The following is an 11988-nucleotide window of genomic DNA, read 5'->3' on the forward strand; positions in this document are numbered from 1 at the left end:
GAGGCAGTTCTGAAGGCAAAAGGGGGTCCAACCCGTTACTAGCATGGGGTACCTAATAAAGTGGCCAGTGAGTGTACAGCACCCACTGCTCCGATTCTCTAACCAATCTCCTGCTCCATTGTCCCCTCACTCAGGGACAAGAGCCCAAGGAATTTAAACTCCTTCACTTGGGGTAAGGACTTACTCCCTACCTGGTTTCAGATGTTAAGCCAAAATCCCAATAGAAAATACAGGGGACAAACTGGACTGAGAAAATTGAGGAGAAATGATGGGCTCGGGCCTGGAGTGCTGGCCGTCCTTAAGGCAGTTCAAGGGATCCTTGAGGGTTGTATGGGTTCCTTTGCAAAATAAGGAAAAGGTTTAGATTTATTTACATTTAAGTCACTGCAATGATCTACTGTGTGTGTGTGTTTATGTGTAAGTGCTGTGTGTTTTTTAAGAGACTGTTGTGTCTACCCACACATAGTGCAGAACCAGACAGTTCAATACTGAATCCGAAATGTTTGGACAGAAACCAAATGAAATGTGGTGTCTTCAGCCTGTCTCGTGTTTAAATATTTTTTGGGGTATGATATAAAAAAATTTACAATACCGCACACATGTAGTTTATCATCTGCTGCAATAACTGCATCATTCAAATCAAGAACCACACCTTGGAGACAAGAAATGAGGAATAGTGTCTTGAAAGATGACACACCCACCTCTTTACACACACACACACATACACACAAACACACACACACACACACTGGGCATAAGGATGGGGGCTTAGCCAACTTCTGCAAGCCGTCCCAACTTAACTTGAGCTCCAGACCGGGTCTTAATATTCCGTCGGAGTGGTGGAGCCGTTCTTCTGCACGACCAATCCCATCGTCAAGTCAAATTTGCATTAGCAAATGGGAAAGCAGCGACGGCCTATTTGTTAATCTGATCTTTGTTTACCTAACACTCTTGTAATCCACTTTTAATTAAATAGCCGCCCAAATATGTGCGAGCAGCAGTTTGACTTTGTCTGTGCCCACAGAACCAGACTGAAGCAAGCAGAAAGACTGACAGATAGACAGACAGACAGACAGACAGACAGACAGACAGACAGACAGACAGACAGACAGAAAGGAGGCATTGGCTTTCTACTTTCACACTGACTGCTGATCTTGCTTGAAAGATGCAGTTTTGCACATGCCACACATTTCCTTTTAATGCACAGAAACTTAAATTTCACTATGAATTATTTTCTAACGCACTTCCAATGATGACACACACACACACACAACCTATACAATGTCCTTATACACCCAGGGTTTATTCGGGTCACTTCTGGAGATGCAGCTCATCCCATTGTCTGGTCAAATATCTAATTCTAACCTCACAATAGATTTGTATATCCTATCTGTCATAAACCACTGGCTGTGTAGTTTGAATAAATCACATAACACACACACTCTCACACACAACCACACACACGCACACATGCACACACTTTCTAAAACCTTCGAAGGCCCTATCGTCCAGCCACCAACCCACACCTCTCACACACACACACACACACACACACACACACACACACACACACACACACACACACACACACACACACACACACACAAACTGCACAATATGGCTGCATAATGTCCTTTATCTATTTATAGTTAATGCCATCCTAGGCCTGATAATGCAAGAAGATACCTAGTAGGCAATTACATCTTTCCCATTTCCATCTGCAATAAAAATGCACTGGTAATAGAAATAGGAGTAAATAACACAGCGAAGTGAATAAAGCTGGCCTGGCCTGCACTATACATCCCCAATAAGTCAGCCCGCACTGACATACGTCGCATTGTCATTCATACGTGCCTCCTCTCCTGTTTTTACATGTAAAGGGACAGCACCGGCAGGGACAATGTGTCTCTATCTGGTTATTAGAGGTGAAATCACATTACCCTCCCTTCCACACATCTAAATAACTTACTTTGTGAATATGTGTATGCTTTTCCCCCGGTGGGGTTTATATTCATGCGTCCATATGTGTGAGTTTGAAAAGAGACAGAAAGTGCGATGCCGATTGTGTGAATATGTGATGTAATGCAACGCTGAAGGATCAGACGTCGGACAAAAGCCACATTGCCTCTCTCCAAGGTGTTATAAACGAAGGAGTGACAAATCCATTAACTGGGATTTTGTGTTTGCATTATTTCGATTTACAAAATCTGAAGCTTGGACAAGAAGAATCCACAGTGTGGTATTACTTAGAAGCACCACAGGGGAAGTGAACACAGCTCAGTTTAAACCGACGAGCCAGTACAAGGTTATTTGTTAGTTGCTGCTATTTAGTTTTCGAGACTTTAATGTAACGGTGAGTGGTTAGGGTTTAGGCTGGGTTGCTTCTTGGCATGCCTCTGCCTTTTTAACCCTCTGAGGACAAAAGACCCACTGTCGAGTCCAAGCCTTGCTTGACAGCACTCCAACTCAAAAATCAAAATTACAACATTTCATTTTAACTTACTATTTTATTCATATATTACAGTTAGCTGCTTTTGTGAACCCAAGACCTTTTTTTTTTTAACTCATCTTAAGCACCAAAACAATTTCAGAGATTTGGCTATAGGGCCAAATTATCTCTTAATACATTGGTCTGAAAACTATTTGGGGCGTCACTATACAGAAAGCTGAGTTTGTTCTGGACATTTTCATATGAAACACATGGGCATCAAGTTATTTGAAAAACCCCTTAAAAATGCCCTTAGACTTTATATGTTTGACTTTTCTGAATGTCCTTTCCTCCTCCAAGCAGCTGTTTGTTTTAATTATCGGCTATATATACTGGATATGAATCTTGCTCACTTTTATTCTCAAGGTTTAAGGTTTTGATTTTGTCCTGTGCACAACAATAAAAGAAGGAGTTGCCAGACGTTGCGAGGTAAACTGAAACCAGTGCAGATATGATAAAATATGAACAAATAACCACATTTCCTTTCAATGCAAAGATATTTAAATTGCACTATGAATTGTTTTCTAAAGCTTTTCCAATGATGACAAACACACACACACACACACACTCACACACACACACACAACCTATCCAATGTCCTTATACACCCAGGGTTTATTCGGGTCACTTCTGGAGATGCAGCTTATCCCATTGTCTGGTCAAATATCTAATTCACATTCATATATAACACTCTCTTTCTCTCTTTTTCTCTCACACACACACAGTCACACAGACAAACACACACACGCACACACAGTCTTGATATAGAGTTGTGGCGGAATGCAGAGACAACAGAGCAGTGTTGTGTTCAAAGATGTAATAAATGAAAGGGGTTCCAACAAAAAGTTGGAACCCCTTTCATTTATTACATCTTTCAAGTAGCATGTGAAAAAAAGTTCCAAACAATGTTGAGGAACCAAAAGACCAGGAATCAAAATAAACTGTAACACTGCGACAAAGGGGTAGACACATACACACAATGACCCGACAACAGACAGGGACAACACAGAGACCAAATACACAAGGTTAACGAGGGTGAAAGAAGGGAAAGGTGGACATGAGGGCTCAGGAACAGGTGAAACACATCAGGGTGGGGCAGATTGTTAAATCCATGACACACACACACGCACACACACACACACACACACACACACACACACATACACAGACACTACACACTTTAAAATGCATAGTTGATGCCATCCTATGCCTTAAAATGTAATGAAATAAAAAGTGAATGAAGTAATTATATAATAAAATCTCATGTGGATACATTATTGCGAATGAATTGGAAAAGGAATGCAGTAATGTCTGCATGATGACAGAAATAATAGAATAGAATGCCTTTATTGTCATTGTATCAGTAAAAACTTGCAGTACACACAATTTGGAGTGCTCCTGTAATATGCAACTGGTTTTAATACAATATTTTCTCCACACATTCATTCACACATTCCACTTAATAAAAAGTCAATATAATTAAATATATATACAGCATATATGCTAAAATTAATGATTGCCACTTTCATTGACTTTTGAGGGTTGTATTCAAATTTCTATCTACAAGCTTACTAGGTCAAAATATATGATGATCCAGAAACATATTCCTCTAATCTTAACAATTAAGCAAATAAATATTTTAACTCAAGGCCCTGATCAAACGGGACCTGCAAAGGATCCACCCCTTGACATCCACCGTGATGCACACGCAGGAATCACTGTCAACCCAAACTGACAATGCCCATTATTCCGTCAGCCATACAGTCATATTCTGTGTGCAAGTGTGTGTGTTTGAGTGTGTGTGTTTGAGTGTGTGTGTTTTCTTGTGTGCCTTGCTGTGTGTGCATGTGTTAAATGTGGATGTAGGCCCTCTGTCCATGGTGAAAGGCACTGTCCCAGGGACAGTTGTATTTGTATTTTGGTGTTAGGAGAGATAACGGACTATTTAGCTGTCAGAATACAGTAATAGCATACAGCATCGGAGGTCAGCTGTGTGTAATTTCATATTCTTTCTGCTGCTTCGTACAGCGTCCGACTTACCGTACTGGATTTGCGACACTTGTGATTTGATCATGGGACGTTTGGTGTTGTTTCAGCTGAGCAGCTTCTTTTTCCAAGGTCCTTGAGCGCATTTTAAGGTGATTGAGCTGTCGTTTATGGTGTCTCGAGTTGAAATTGAAATCTGCCAGCCAATAGGAAAGAAGTATTTTTCCGTGGTTATGATAACAACAACCCTAAAAAATATATAATATCGCAAATTACTAAATGAAATCAGATACAGTCACTGTGATCAACTGCCAAGTTTTAAAATCCCCCAACAGCTTATGGATACGGAGCCCCGGAGGTGACGTGGAGGGGAAAGAAATCAAAAAAGAAAAGAAAACATGCACTGGGACAAACACTGTTGCGTGATTTTGATGTTGTTTTGCAAGATCTTGAGTTTGACATGGAGAACAAAACATTGTAATGAAAAATAATAGTAATAATAATATCTTAAACTAAATTAAAATAAATTAAAAAACATGCACTGGGACAAACACTTTTGCCGGATTTTGAGTTTGACATGAAAAATAAATAAATAATAATAACATTGATAAAAATACAAATAAATTCATAAATAAATTCAAATTTCAAATTACATGTACAGGGACATTTTTGCGAGATTTTGACTTTGTTTTGCAAGATCTCAAGTTTTATTTGAGAGATCTTGACTTTAACATGTAGGGGGGAAAACTCAATGAAAAAGGGAGGGAAAAAATCATCTTACATTTCAAAGTTTAGTGTTTTGTCCCCTGTAGGCTACATTTTTGTCACTTCCGGGGCTCCGTAGATTTAAACAATTCCAAAAGAAAGGAAAACAATGGCTGCCTCGAAGGTGGGAAAAGATGATTAAAAAACTCTTTCATGACAGTATGTTTTGGCAGATGATCAACAATGCTGTAAAATATATGCAGGAATATATGCAGGATCTGTGGTAAAACAAGTTAAAACATGCCAAAAACGGTGTTATCTGTGAATCTTTGGGTTGATACCCCAAGCCCGTTGCCAAATATTCTGTGTTGTGTTATTGTATTTTTTTCTACAATCTGCAGGCGGTAGTTTATCTTACATTTACACACATTTCCACTTTCACTCCTGTATGTGCTCTGTCTGGGAAACACCTTTAATTCTGGCTGTAAACACAAACTCTTTGTGAGAAGTATTTAGCTCCGCCGGACCATGAATATTCATTGACAGTTCACTTTTCATAACTCATAACGCTGCAGCAGTCATGAAGGAGGAGCGGGCTCTAATACACCCACCGTTCCATGGAGAGAGTATTAAGGGGAGATTTAATAGAGGCGTGAGTATGGACGGACTCATTATCTTTCTATTAGCCCTGCTGCCGCATGTTCTCCGCCAGCAGGGTTATACAGCCTTCTATTAGGTTAGCGGTCAGATACACACACACACATTTGCAAAAAAAGGGCTGCTAATATTAGCTAATTTAGTAGAAGATACTGCCCAACAGTAATGGCTCAAGCAAACCAGCGTCCTCCTTGGGACTTGATTTACGAGGCTGGTAAACCTTGGAATATGTGTTTGTGTGTGTGTGTGTGTGTCTGTGTGTAAGGGGGGTGGGTTGGTTGGTGGATGATAGAACCAGCGAAGGTTTTAGAAAGTGCGTTTGTGTGTGTATGTGTTATGTGATTTATTCAAACTACACGGCCTGTAGTTTATAACAGATAGGATATACAAATCTATTGTGAGGTTAGAATTAGATAATTGACCAGACAATGGGGTCAGCTGCCCCTCCAGTGCAGCGGTGAAAAGAGTATTCAGATCCTTTACCTAAGTATATATACTAAAACCACACTGTACAAATACTCTGCTACTTAAAGTCCTGCATTAAGAATGTTACTTGAGCAATAGTGTGCGAAGTTTCATCAAGAAAATGTACAGTGAAGTATTAAAAGTAAAAGATACTCAATGCAGAAAAGCGTCACATTTTAGAAACTGGAATGAAACAAATAAAAACATGAAATAAATCTATAATGAAATCCAAAATCTGGAACGTCACTTCAACCCCCTGATCTCATTTCTACCTCAAACAATCTACGTACTTTAAAAGAGATAAGGAAAGCAAAATCTGATAAAAACACAAAAAGACGAAATTGAAGAACAAAAAAAGATAAGTTTGAGACAAAGCAGAGCATGATACTTACGTAGTTCTGCCCCTACTACGTCAAAATTACGCCATTGCCGAGTCTACAGTATTTTAAATAAACCCAAAACAATGAATTTAAACTCCCTGTTCCTAAAGCTCTAATATACACAGCATGTCTCAAAGTGATTATCTCTGGAGCGACGTCTGGAGATATGTCCTTGGCTTTAGTGCAGTGCGCTTTAAAGTGGATCACTTTTAACTTAGATTGTGTAGGAATTAGATGTTCCACTTGTTTTGGCAACCAAAGCCTTTTCCAGTCACCAGTGAATTTGTAAAATTTGAAGCCAATCCAAGGGTCACTGTTAACTCATCTAATAGCTAACTTGAAGCTAACATTAAACGTCTACTGCCAACTGATGTAACAATACACTTACACAGTAACGCGAGCAATAAGCATGTGTTTCCTGCTAGCTTAGCAGCTAACAAACAAGTTTTTCTGACTGTATGTGTACATGTGCCAGTACAGGGAGGTCAGTGTCACAAATCCGAAAGACTACGGGTCTGGCAATGAGTCATGAAAGTCGGCCATCTCGATAGGCGGCACCAAGCGTGCATTTGAACATCTCACTGCACACAATTGGATAACAATACGACCAATCACAACAACACACGCGGTGACGTAACCAAAGCCCTACACGCTTAGCTACCAGTGGAGTTAACTGCTATATCAGATACACCAATGTGATTGGTGCAACTCGCCTCTGGCCCGCCTATATCAGATACCGCAATTTGGTTGGTGCAGCTCGGCTACAAGGGTATAGTTAATGAGCAGCATTACTCGATGCCAGAGTGACTCGCTGAGCAAATTTAAATTGTGCTTTCGCAAGAACTCTGGATTTCCAGGGTCCCTTCCACATGTATATTTAACAATATAAAAGTATGTATTAATAAGCCATGTCTATCAATTTTCATCCATCTGGCCCAGTTTAAAGTGCCCATATTATGAACAAAATCTATTTTAATGATATTTATTGATTTTTTGAGGTTTTTTTGTGTCTCTACTGCTTCCGCACACTTACAAACTTAACTATCCAAAAAAATGACTATCCATGCTGTTTTGAGTGAGATATGGTTTCTGAGTGTCCTCTGCATCCAGTCTTCAGTTTCTGTTCAAGACCAAAGAGAATGTGTAGTACAACCAAAATATGGTGTTTTTTGGAAATGAAACCATGTAAACCTATTCTGGTACAACCTCAGAATACAATTATGAACCTGAAAATGAGCAGAATATGGACGCTTTAATATAGAACTCAATTGCACACAGTATATGTAGTAGGCGGTCCCTACTCGGCCTCTCTTTCAACTTTGGGGTCCTTGGCCTAAAAAAGACCCCTGCTTCAATGAAACCTAACCTTTTCTTCTGTTCAATTTCAGACTGAACTCTGTTTGAGTCCTTTACTTAACAACTACTTATTACTTTATCTAATTATCCTCAATTTCTGTCCCTTGTTAAAACGTTTAGTTTAGTTTTAGTGCCTCACTTCTGAAATCGTGGCTTCCATGTTAAACCTTGTGCAACTTTATTACTGCCCAGCCCTCTTTAACGGCACAGTGCTATCAGGTCTTCCATGGCAAGAGGAGATACATTACCAAGCACTTAGATCTTAAAGCTTACACAGTAAATTCCCCCTTATGGATCCCGACTGCAGTTCCACCGCTGCCCTAATTGAATCATAAATACATGTATATGTATATTACCCATTAATAAATAAGGACACCATTTTTTATTAATGAAGTGGAAAATGTGGTATGGTGAGACATCAATCATTTAGCATTAAAACCGTGTGTATTAGTGGGGCGGCTGATACGGTGCAGGGGGATAAAATTAGACCTGTTAAATAGGGAGCGCTGTATGCATTAGTGTGAGTTTTTTTTACATAAGCAATTATGGAAGCCTTCAATGTTAATTTATGTGCGATCGGTGAACAAGAAGAGGGAAGGAGTGGGTCATGGAAGCGGGTAAAACAAATAGGTGGAAATGGGAGAAAAGAGGGAGAAAAAGGACTTTGGATTGAGAGATAAAGAGGGACGTGAGGAGATGGAGAGAGGAGTGGCGAGGGACGGAAAGGGATACATTAGTGTGGAGAGAGACAAGAGGGGGGATTGTGTGAACAACAGGCATATTAATGAGGCAATATGAATCACACTGATTACGGCGACAATTAAGAAGGGTCGGTCGTCTTGCAGCATGTGGCAGAAGGAGGGATGAAGGCAAGAAGAGACAGGGGCTTGTCAGAGGGGGGACTGTGTGTTCAACTGTTCAAGGTTTCTGCCACTGTCGCATTAAATGCTTTTGAGTCTGTGTAAATCAAATTGTGGTCGGATGTACTCTATCTGTAAAGTGACTTGAGATACACTACCGGTCAAACATTTTGTGGTCACTTAGAAATTTCCATCGCACTCCACTGTAGACAGAATACCCGCTGAGATCAGTTTTTTTTTTTTAACCAGGTCAGCAGTTTTCAGATTACATTATGTGCTTACACAATTGCAAAGGGGTTCTCCAATGTTTTCTCAGTTCGTTTTTTTTTAATATGATATCAGATTGTCTGCCATTTTCAGGACACTCTTGTATAAGAGATTATGAATCTTAAGGAGTTTTTTCATCCTGGTTAAATAAAGGTTTGAATGCATGACTGAAGATAAGTAAACATGATGTGCCTTTGGAACATTGGATGAATGGTTGCTGACAATGGGCAACGTAGATATTGTGTTAAAGTAAGGCCCCCCTCTCAGATCAGCTGGTATTTTGTTTAGAATGAAGTGGTATGGAAATTTGTAAGACCAGTAGAGTGTGATGTGACACAATTGATTATTTGACACTATAAGAAAAAAATAATACAGTGAAAAAAAAATGAAAATTGAACTGGACAGAAACTGGTGGGTTATTCATATCTTATCTCTTGCTGCTCTTCATCAACTGCTCTACCTGAGCTAATCAATAATGAAGAAAAATGATAAATCCTGTAAAAAGTTTTTCATTATATTTCACAAAGAGTTGCATTAAATTGTGTACATTAGAGGTCCGATCACTCAAACTCTCTCTGTCAAGGAGCAGAGATAGCAGGGAAACAGAACAAAATCAAACTAGTCTGGGTATCATTAGTCTCGCTTTGCCAGACCTTCCTGCACCGCGGCGCTGTGGAGGATTGCTGTTTAGTGCACAGAGTATTCTTGGATCGAAGAAACACGTGCTCTGGTTTGTTGGCATTTCTTTCAAATAATCACACTCTTCTTGGGCGGCGCGGAGCACAGTACGGAGCCACGGTGCCACTGCAAAATAGCCTCGGGAAGAAACTTGTTTTGTTGGAACATGTGTAACTAATTTAGCTCATCCCTGGGGTGCTTGTGCTTTCTTGGCTCCTAGATTGCCTTGGATTGTGGTGGCACCTGGATTACGGTTGCAACTGCTGCGGTGGTCCTGTCGAACATCGACAAAAGTTGTTTTATTCGTGCAACAGAAACCTAGCTGTCTGGATTTACCCTGCAGAGCTCTGAGAAGCAGTTAACATAGTCTTCATAAATCCACAGGAGTTTAAAATGCCTATGCAATCGGGCGCCCGGATAGCTCCGTTGGTACAACGTGCGCCCATACATAGAGGGTTACTCCTCGACACAGCGGGGACGGGTTTGAATCCGACCTGCAGCCCTTTGCTGCATGTCATTCCCCCCTCTCTCTCCCCTTTCATTTCTTCAGATGTCCTGTCAATAAAGGCCTACAAATGTCCGAAAAATTATCTATAAAATGCAAACACAAATAAAGAGGAAGGTAATGGACATTTGGCAGAAAAGAAGGACAACCGGCGGAATTCCTGGCTGCCTCAGAGAAATCACGGAAGTGTAGCATCATGAATATAGACAAAAAGGACATTTTTCCTTGCCATTGTTGCACCGAATGCTTACTCTTTGGGTGGAATCGTTCAGTCTAGACCTACTCCAGCTGTTATGTGTCCTAAGATAACTTCTGTTATGACTTTACACAATAAACACAGTTGAATAAAATTTCTAATCAAGCTAACTCATAACTTAACAAAAGACGTAGATACAAAAGTGATCTGTGTTTGTATGGCATTGCTAAAGTCTCCTAAATAAAAACCAAGACACATATGCAAGCAGTTAGCTAAACGCCACCTAGATTAAGAACGACCTAGGACCCACCAATCCACATTTAAGAGCAAGATCTTCTCTCTCTCAAAGCCAGAAACCAGAGAAGTAAATCTTAAACTTGTACTGTACTAAGTACTGTATAAAGTTTGGTGGTGCTCCATAGACATGATTTGGAGATAGATTTTCTTTTCTCTTTATACCCAAAAGCTTTATTCTGTTGTAGTGTTTTCATGTCGTGAAACAGAAAACGTTCCTATACACTCAGATCATTCCAACCTAGTGTCATTTTTGCAATATTATGGAACCCACGCAACTTCTAAGCAAGACCCGCCCTCCAATAGCATTCACACAATACTATTGGCCAGGCGTCCATGCCTACGCATGGTGACGTAACCCGATTTGTCCAGGTCTTATCCCCTGACCAATTGGCTATCCTAACCACAGCTACTCCAGGTCAATGCCTAACACTAACCAATCGGGCTGCTTTTTAGGGCGGGACTTGCCTAGAAGTTGATCAATCACATCTTGCAGAATACACAGAAGTGGAAAGTACAGTATATATAGCCCATAGAACTCAAAAAGAAAGACATGTTTGTCCTTATATTCTTGGTTTCACTTGGGCGTCTATTGATATGACAGCTTGTACATTGTCACAACACAATCTGTCTTTTGGCAGTGATTTGGAGTTGATGGGATGGCCATGTTTAACTACTGCTCTCCTCGGGCAACTTGAACGCTCGTAGATCACATTATCGGACATAAGTAAACCCCCAATAGGAAACTAACGCTTATTAATGCAGCTCAGCGCGTCAGATGGTCGAACAGCTCCTGAATGAATTTCTCTTTAAACTGGTTGCTATCCTGTAATTCTAATATCATAGAAGCAGCTCTGTCACTTCTCAGCCCTTCCAGATGGTATCCATTTGAAAAAGCAACATTGGTTGCCACTGTGTTCTTGAGCAGGTGTCATAAGCCTCATGCTAATGCATTTTCACTTTTTTGTCTTTTTCTACATCGCTGCTGTTATACTTACTACTCTGTTGCCTGTTCCTATTCTTCCCAACAATCTCTCTGTATTATTTTGAGGGTGAAATTCTGAATCATGATTTAAGAATATTACTGTAAACTATTGCAAAACTGACATGAATCATTGTAGATTCAAAAGCATTGCGCATGTGGGAGAGGA

At 40.1% G+C, this 11988-nt stretch overlaps 1 long non-coding RNA gene across 1 annotated transcript in view; it reads left to right on the top strand.

The window, feature by feature from the left end:
- The first annotated feature begins 9335 nt into the window (after positions 1–9335).
- The window catches only part of LOC117960826, a 17136-nt gene continuing 14483 nt past the window's right edge, over positions 9336–11988 (top strand). Inside the window, exon 1 of the long non-coding RNA XR_004660240.1 lies at positions 9336–9413. This is a non-coding gene — a long non-coding RNA (uncharacterized LOC117960826). The remainder of the gene's footprint in view (positions 9414–11988) is intronic.

The sequence above is a fragment of the Etheostoma cragini genome, chromosome 17 (genome assembly GCF_013103735.1).
Source record: "Etheostoma cragini isolate CJK2018 chromosome 17, CSU_Ecrag_1.0, whole genome shotgun sequence".
Lineage (NCBI taxonomy): Eukaryota > Metazoa > Chordata > Actinopteri > Perciformes > Percidae > Etheostoma > Etheostoma cragini.